This window comes from Haemaphysalis longicornis, unplaced genomic scaffold (genome assembly GCF_048455015.1).
Source record: "Haemaphysalis longicornis isolate Haplotype H1 unplaced genomic scaffold, Haemaphysalis longicornis Haplotype H1 scaffold_8, whole genome shotgun sequence".
Lineage (NCBI taxonomy): Eukaryota > Metazoa > Arthropoda > Arachnida > Ixodida > Ixodidae > Haemaphysalis > Haemaphysalis longicornis.
The window spans coordinates 103,406,227-103,414,762 of NW_027526445.1; positions in this window are offsets into that span (position 1 = coordinate 103,406,227).

Here is an 8,536-nt window from a genome sequence, read left to right on the forward strand (position 1 = left end):
AAAATATTTCCCTCTATGTCGACAACTTAATCAACAAAATTCCCCCTAACTTTCCTTCATACATACGAGATACCAACCACTTTCTCTCTGAAATATTAGACCTTGAGATTCCCAGTGGCTGTCTGCTTGTCACCATGGACGTCACGTCATTATATACCAATATTCCCCACTCTGATGGAATACAAGCAGTGATCCACGCTTACAGTGAATCACGGGAGCCTAAGCCCGTCGAGAATTCCACATTGGCCTTATTACTGAGATTGATTCTTGAGCTAAACAATTTCGATTTCAATGGCAAACACTATGTTCAAGTCAGTGGTACATCCATGGGCACAAGGATAGGGCCAAATTATGCAAATATTTTCATGGCAGTCCTCGAGGAAGAGTTTCTTGCAAGCGTCGACTTGAAGCCATTTTTTTACAAGCGCTTCATCGGTGATGTCTTTCTGATTTGGCCACACGGAGAATCCAATCTCCTAAGATTTATAGCCGAGTTTAACGCGGTCCACCCTAACATTTCTTTCTCACACCAGTTTTCCGCTACCAGCATCAACTTCCTCGATGTGACGGTATCTGTCTCGCAGAACAAATTAGAGACCACCCTTTACCGAAAACCGACGGACTCCCATCAATATTTGCATTTTCAAAGTAGTCACATTAAGCACTGGAAAACGGGCATACCCTACAGTCAAGCGCACCGCTTCCGCCGGATATGCTCCAAGGAAACAGATTTTCTTTCCAACTGTGAGGGACTGAAAAACGATCTGCTAAAACAAAAGTACCCGCTCCAATTAATTGACGATTCCATTCGCCGAGCAGGAGCGCTGAGCCGCAATGAACTCCTTAACTCCAGGAAGCCAGCCGACCGACGCCCTTCAAGTAACCTAGTTCTCACTCACTCCGCATCTGTGCCGAATGTTTCTGGCATACTTCGAAAGCATCACAACATATTAAGTCAAAGTCCTCGACTAGCATCTATATTTTCCGAACCACCACGTGTTGTCTATATGCGAAACAAAAACCTGCGCGACATTCTGACATCTTCGAGGCTGAGCCATTCACCAGTGACCGGTTGTGGGCCCTGCAACAAGCCTCGTTGTCAGGTATGCCCCCACATGACGAAAACAAAAACCACCTCTAGCACCGCCTCGCACTTCTCTGTAAAACTGAAGGGAAATTTTAACTGTGACAGCGCCAACGTAGTTTACCTGCTCGAGTGCAATACCTGCCACCTGCAATATATTGGCCAGACGGCGAACGCTTTTAGATTAAGGTTCAACAATCATAGGGCACACGCCAAGTCTCTTCCTAACCTTCCTTTGTCCCGTCACGTCGGAATCCCGGGTCATTCATTTAATAATTTGAAGGTAACAATAATTGAATCCAATTTCAACAGCAACCACGCACGCGAAGTTCGCGAATCATATCTCATATTTAAGTTCAAAACCGCATCCTCTGGGCTGAACGAAGGCGTGGGCGCGTTGACATGTTTGCCACAATAATTACTCGCCTTTCTTCCGTTCGCTTCTTGCGTGACCAATCCTCTTTTTAGGCATACCAGCGCCGGCTTCATCCCTTCAGGTTCACTCAAATAGCCTCTTAGCGCCGGCTTAGCCACATAGCGACGGCTTCACGTGACACATTCCAAAGACGAAAAGCGAAGGCGTGCTGACGCGTGCTCCCCAGTTACTTATCTCGTTCTGCCGCTTTCCCCCCCCCCCCCTCTTCTGTTGACACATTCCTAAGACGAAAAGCGATGACGTGCTGACGCGCGTTTCCCACTTCCTTATCTCGTTCTGCCTCCTTTACTCCTTTCTCTTCCCCGCCCCCGGTTCTTCTGTTAATTCCTATGAGGAGAGGCGCCAATTTACCTCCTTCCTAGACGTCCCTTTGCATTTTTCTTTTCTCTTTGTTGTACCACTTGCCAATAAATACTTCTAAACAGGGCGCATTGTAGCGCACCTTTTCTCCCAAAAAAGAGGGAGGGCAGTGCATTCCCTCTCATGTGTATGTCTTGCGTTTTTTCTTGTTTTGCTGGATGATGACGTATGATTTCTCTTAAAGAGGGCGCACTGTAGCGCAACTTCCTCCTCTCTCTACACGAACCTATAAAAGCGTTCTGCAGTGTACTGTGAATGTTACTCCGATGAAGACTGGAACCCCAGTCGAAACGTTAGTAAACATGTTTGTTTTTGTTTTTTGAGACTTGCGTTGGACTCTACTTTTTGATATATATATATATATATATATATCAGGGTGTCGAACCGAAAAAAATACCGGTTCGGTTACGGTTCGGGTTCGGTTGAAATAATTTCGTTCCGGTTCAGTTCCGGTTCGACAAAATCACGTACCGAACCGGTTCGCGAACCGGTTCGATTAGTTGAATTATCACTAAAATTATAAAAAAAAACATTAACTAGTTTAAAACGACCGTCAAATCAAAACACAAACTGACATTCAAAATGGTGCTGCTCCCCAAGGGCAGTGGCGCAATTGCAAAGGAAACTTTAAACAATTAGGAGATATTAGAAAAACACATGAAGTGGCGACGATTTACCACCTTCTTTATCGCTCAGACTTTCTGTTGTCCTAGCAACTATTCATAAAGCCAACGCCAAGAGATATGATGGTGGGATATATTTTCTGTCCTTTCCTTTTTTGTTGAAATCGCAATTGTCGCTATGCAATCGCCCATCACGCTAACCTTGAGGCCTTAAATTTAATCCTGCGTACGGGCGTGTTGAAATACCAGCGCTTAATAACAATGGCGCACATTTTTTATATTTGTAACAAAACAGAAAAATTCTACAACAGGCACATAAATACTACCAATGAATTAGATTATTTGGTAACCCTGAATAATTTGTTAGCTGTCACCTTATCGAATGTGTTAGCCACACTTTTGTTAAAAGTAAGCTTTAGTTACGCTCAGTCACTGCATTATTGCTCTGACCACTGCAATTCCTTTTGCGATACCGAAAGTGTGCATTACAATCAGTATGTCATCGTACCGCCTGAACCCCTACCATCGTTCCGTGTGCTACATTGCGGAATCTTATAACAGATAATGCGGTTACAAAATGAAAGGGAAATTTGACACGTGGAGCATGAGATGGGACTTTTTGGGTAGACGCTCTTTAATTCGTCCACAGCAGTACTCCCCTCCGGAACGAGTAGCAGTAGAAGCAATGTAGCGAGTTGGGCAAACGGGTTAGCAAACAGCTTAGCCACTGAGCAGCTCCTGCGGTCACACTTGTCAAGTATTAATAATTTGCAGGTGTCGGACCTTTTCAACAAATTATGAAATGCAAAAAGTTTGCACACATCGGGTGTGAGCTTTCGCTGTTGCGCAGTGGAGCACTCCTGCAGCCTGATTTCTCCAATGAAGTCGCAGCTAGGGAAGGGCAAAGTCGTTTTATATCACCTGCAAGCTGCCGAGAATGACATTTCGTTTGGTCAGCTTGCACTACGCTCGCGCCTCCAGCAGCAACAGACCAATGCTACATTGGTGCTCATTCATTTCCCCTGTTGTTACATAAAGCGTGATAGTGTTCAATTGTCTGGAGGGGAAAGTGTGCGAGCAAGTACGAAGTTGATGGTACGGGAAAGAAAAAAAGGCCTGAATTGCATTGACTGTGCAATATCAACAACAGAGGGTCGAACCGTTTCGGCATGAACCGGTAACCGTTATTTCTTTTTCCGGTTCAGTTCCGGTTCGGGTTCAGCGTGCTCAAAAAATAACGGTTCGGGTTCGGGTTCAGTTCCGGAAAAAATACCGGTTCGGTTCCGGTTTTCGGTTCGGTTCGGTTCCGGTTCGACACCCTGATATATATATATATATTTTATAATGGAGTTTGTTGCCAGGCGTGCCAAGCGGGTAACAGGGTTTTAGTTGTACCAGAGGCCAGCCTAGCTCGGTAATCCACGCGCAGGTCTCGCAGCAAGAGCGTTCGCGATGGGGCTTCCCAGCCTATTGACCTTCGCACATACACCTTGTGGGGGATTGACGCCACTTGAAAGTTAGCCCCAGCCTCAGTTCTTGGTCTCACTCTGGTGCACCTTCTAGCTGCCTTTATCTGTGTTACAATTACACCCCGGGGAAAAACATTACACCATCGTCCCGTAGGGGAATCCTGAGTAGTTTGCGAAGCAGCCATCGCGTCGATTCAAGTGCCCATTAGTTTTCAGTTCGTCGTTTCCGTTAAGTTGAGGTGCGTAGCTACCGTTATATTTACCGCTTGGTTTTTATGGTAACTACCACACTTTTCTTTTACTGGAACTACGAAGTGTGAAATTCCGTTGACCCCATGGTTGTTTTGGATACTACTCAGGGTTCCCCTGCGGGAAGATGGTGTAATTTTATGGGAGGGAGGGGGGTGTTGGAGTGGGGGGGCATTAAAGAGAGAGAGAGAGAGAGAGAGAGAAACGTCGTACGTGGTATGAGTTTCTTTATTTAGGCATTATCATCATCATGTTCAACGTAGGTGACATCGAGCTGTGGTTGGCATACCGCTTTGTATATGACCGCCTTATGGTTGGTGAAATGTAAAGTCAAGGGCTGTTGTATTGGATGAACCCTAAAGTTGCTCAAGATAAGGTCGATGCACGTTCCCCGGATGGTTTTGGGGTGCTTGTAATCACGGCCCCCAGATACTCGCCGACGCACACAGCTGCCGACGACGATGAAACTTCGAAGGCGCGTGAAGCGTGCTCGTATCGTGCCGGCCCAGGAAGAGACTGTCAACATTGTCGCTCCAGCAGCCCTTAAAGGGTAAGCGTGTTCGTCTCGTGCTGGCCCAGGAAGACACCGGAAACACTGTCGCCCCAGGCAGCAAGCCGAGCATGCGCCGTGGGGGTGTGGACGACGCAACAACAAGGGAGGGACATAGCCCCGACCATGATATTCTTCGCATCTAAAAGGAGCCATCCTGGGATACTCAAGGCGGGGCGAGGACTAGCGGGTCGTAATACGGCTTAAGGCACTGCACATCAACTGTCTAGCGGCCACGGGGACGACGATCTGTAGGAGGAGTGACCTGCTCAACGACGTAATTGACGGGTAAAGTTCGCTCGACGACTCTGTAGGGTCCCTCGTATTTAGCTTGTAGTTTGCTCGCAAGGCCAGGTATATTGGGCGGTGTCCAAAGCCAAACGAAGGAGCCAGGAGCGTATGTAGGAGCTCCGCTGGAGGCATCGTGGCGGGACATCTTACGTCTTGGCGTGCGGTCGTGGAAGATCTCGCCAGCTGGGGGCACTTATCCGCATGCCTGGCGATTTCCGTGACCGGTGGACACTGTGAGGCATCCGGGCGGTATGGAAGTATTGTGTCCGATGTACACGACCGCTTAGTCCGTATAATAAAAAGAACAGCGACAAGCCCCTGTTGTCTGCGTCACCGTATTGTAGGCATAAGTGACAAAAGACAGGAGTAAATCCCAGTTGTAATGGTCGGGAGAAACATACATTGAAATCTTGTCGCCTAATGTACGACCGAAGCGCTCAGTCATTCCGTTAGTTTGCGGTTGATAGGAGGAGCTCTTTCGATGAACGACTCGGCATTCGGTCAGCCGCACCTCCACAACGTCGGACAAGAAGACGTGTCCCCTTTCACTCAAAAATTCTATCGGCGCTCCATGGGGAACTATACAACGTTGAAGGAGAAACGATGCGACGTCACGGGCGGTGACAGTGGGTAGTGCAGCTGTTCCTGCATACCTCGTGAGGTGGTCAACCGCGACGACAATCCATCGGTTGCCTGTAGCCCCGGTGGGGAGCGGACCATATATTTCGACGCCGACATGGTCGAAAGGAAGAGTTGGACACGGTAGCGGCTGCAGCGGACCGGTTGGGTGTTGAGGGGAGACTTATGACGCGGGAAATCTGTACAGGAGCGGATGTACTTCGTTACAAACGTGTACATTCCACGTCAGTAATAGCGCAAACGCAAGCACTGGTACGTTGTGAGCACCCAAGCGTGCCCGCACGTTGCGTCAGTGTTGTAGTGAAAGCATAAATGAGAGCGCAGATGGCCATGGACGATGTGACCCATTCCGGCCCTCAGATGAATAGTTGCGGCGGTACACAAGGTCGTCCCGAAGGGCGCAGTGCGAAGCATGGTGGCGCAGCGCACCCGAGGCTGCTACTGTTGACGGACACGACAAATATTGACGTACAGAGGCGATGCACAGATCTTTACGCTGTTCCGCAGCCATGTCTAGGGAGTTTAGGGACGCCACTGCACTATCTGGTGTATATGCACTGTCATCGTTCGACCCCAGGATCTGGACATGCCATCCGCATCCGTGTTTCTGCATCCGGACCGGTATACGAATGGAATGTCGCGGTCCTGGAGGCAAAAAGCCCAACGATCGAGTTTGCCGGAATGAACTTTGAGTGAAGACAGCCAGCTGAGGGCGTAATGCTCTGTGACAACGTTGAATGGACGACCGTAGAGGTAAGGGCAAAACGTGTTGATTTTCCATACAATCTCCAAACATTATTAGATGCGACGCTCAGAGCATCTCTTGTCGGTGGCCCTGTCCTTCCTGCGTGCGTCCGTTGTCCGCTGCAACTCTCCCGCTCTCCTCCCGATAGCGAACACTCTTTTCGCGAGGGGCGTTGGATTGGATTGGATTCGATTGGCTTGGCTTGGGTTGGCTTGGCTTGCATTGGATTGGATTGGATTGGATTTGGATTTGGATTGGATTGGATTAAAGTGGATTGTGTTGGATTGTGTTGCGTCATAGGCGCGGCAGATGCACTGGCGCCGGCGCGTGCCCAGGTGAGAGCTTGTGCGGCCCAGCGCGCTCTCACTCTGCCGGTGGGCGGCGCTGCGCGCGGTGCTGCGCATGTGCACTACTCTCTCTCTCCGCGGTTTCCTCTCCTTCGGGCGCGCTGCGCATACATAGTGCCTAGAATATAACCGGTGTGTCGCTCTCCGGGGGCCTTTCGGTCGACGGTTGCTCTCCGTTGCGCTTGAACCCCCTCAGCGTCGCATCACACCAGGGTTCCCGCCAGGGGAGGTGGGCGTGATTTTGTTTTTCTCTGTAACGGAATAATTCCGTTTTGCCTCCATCAGAGTGCGGCTGGCGTATGCGACGGCCTACTCATGGAAGCCAGCTTTCCGCTGAGCGAGCATGGCGCCAACACCGACACCACTCCCGTCAGTGTGCACTTCAGTAGGTGCAGGTGGGACAAAATGGCGCAGTATTGGGGGCGTCGTAAGCAGGCGCCGCATGTTCACAAATGCGGAGTAACAAGCAGGCTACCACTGGAGACGTCCGTTGTGTCTGCTGAGGAGCTGCGTTAAAGGGGCGGGGCGGTGATGGTGGCAAAATTTTCGTCGAAACTACGAACACAAGCCGATTATTCTTCGGAGATCTTTCAGAGTTTCCAGTTTGGGAAACTCTGCCCCTGCACGAAGCTTGTCCGGATCTGGAAGGATGCCGTCTTTCGACACAACATAGTCCAAAATGGTCAGCTTGCGAGCAGCGTAACTTAAGGGCAGCGCTCCAGGAATGGTGTGGGGGGGACGCCGCCATTGTCACTGGTGGTGTAGTGAGCGCTGCCCCCGGTGGTCCGAGGGACACTGTCACTTGTGGATCGAACGGTGGCGCCACTTGTTGTGCGATGGGCGCTACCACGAGGGCGGCACAAGTGTAGGTTTGCGAACTGCAAGAAGCGCCCACCCACGTGCTCCTGGATTAGGTGGCGTACATTCGAAAGCAGCGAAGGCGAAGGCACAGGCTCCTCAGCACTGGGAAGCAGAGCCAGCTGTCGAGGAATTCTGCGCGCACTGACTCCTCGATGTGCGGCAGAAGAGAATAAAGGTCACGAGACATCGTGAGCGATGGAAGGCATCCCCGTGAGCACTCTCCATTGGCCGACGTGTGGTGGCGGTTAACGACAGTGCACAGTCACTGCTTTTTTCTCTTCAGCCCCAGTTCGTAAGTTCAAACTGAAATAAATGCTTATGATGACACACTGCTTGCCAAGTTCATCATAGCTCAGGCAAAAGGTAATTGTTTCGTCCACAGTCCTTGGGTTCTCGTTTAGCAGCATCTGAGAGACGAACTGTTCTATTCCTTTGAGAACATGTCTGTTCTTGTCGCTCTCCGGCCACGCAGGGTCCACTCGCTTGCAAAGTTCTACAATGTCCTCGATGTAACTAGTATAACATTCATTGTCCTGTTGGGCTCGTATGCGCAGTCGTTGCTCGGCGCGAAGCTTGCGTAAAGCGGGGCGACCAAACGCTCCCAGGAACCTCGCCTTAAAGGCCGACCAAGTCTGCATCTTCGGTTCATTGTTGTAAAACCATGACTCGGCTAATTTGTCGAGGGAGAAAAAGACGTTGATGAGTCTGACAACGTCATCCCAGCGGTTGTGGGCGCTCACCCATTCGTATATTGAGAGCCAATGCTCCGAATCGATGTCGTCGAGGCCGATGAAACTTGGGGGGGGGGGGGGGGGGGAGTCGCGCTGGCGCACTGACCCGGAGCAGGTGAGGGGCGCAGGCTGCGGCGAGGTCATTTCGTGC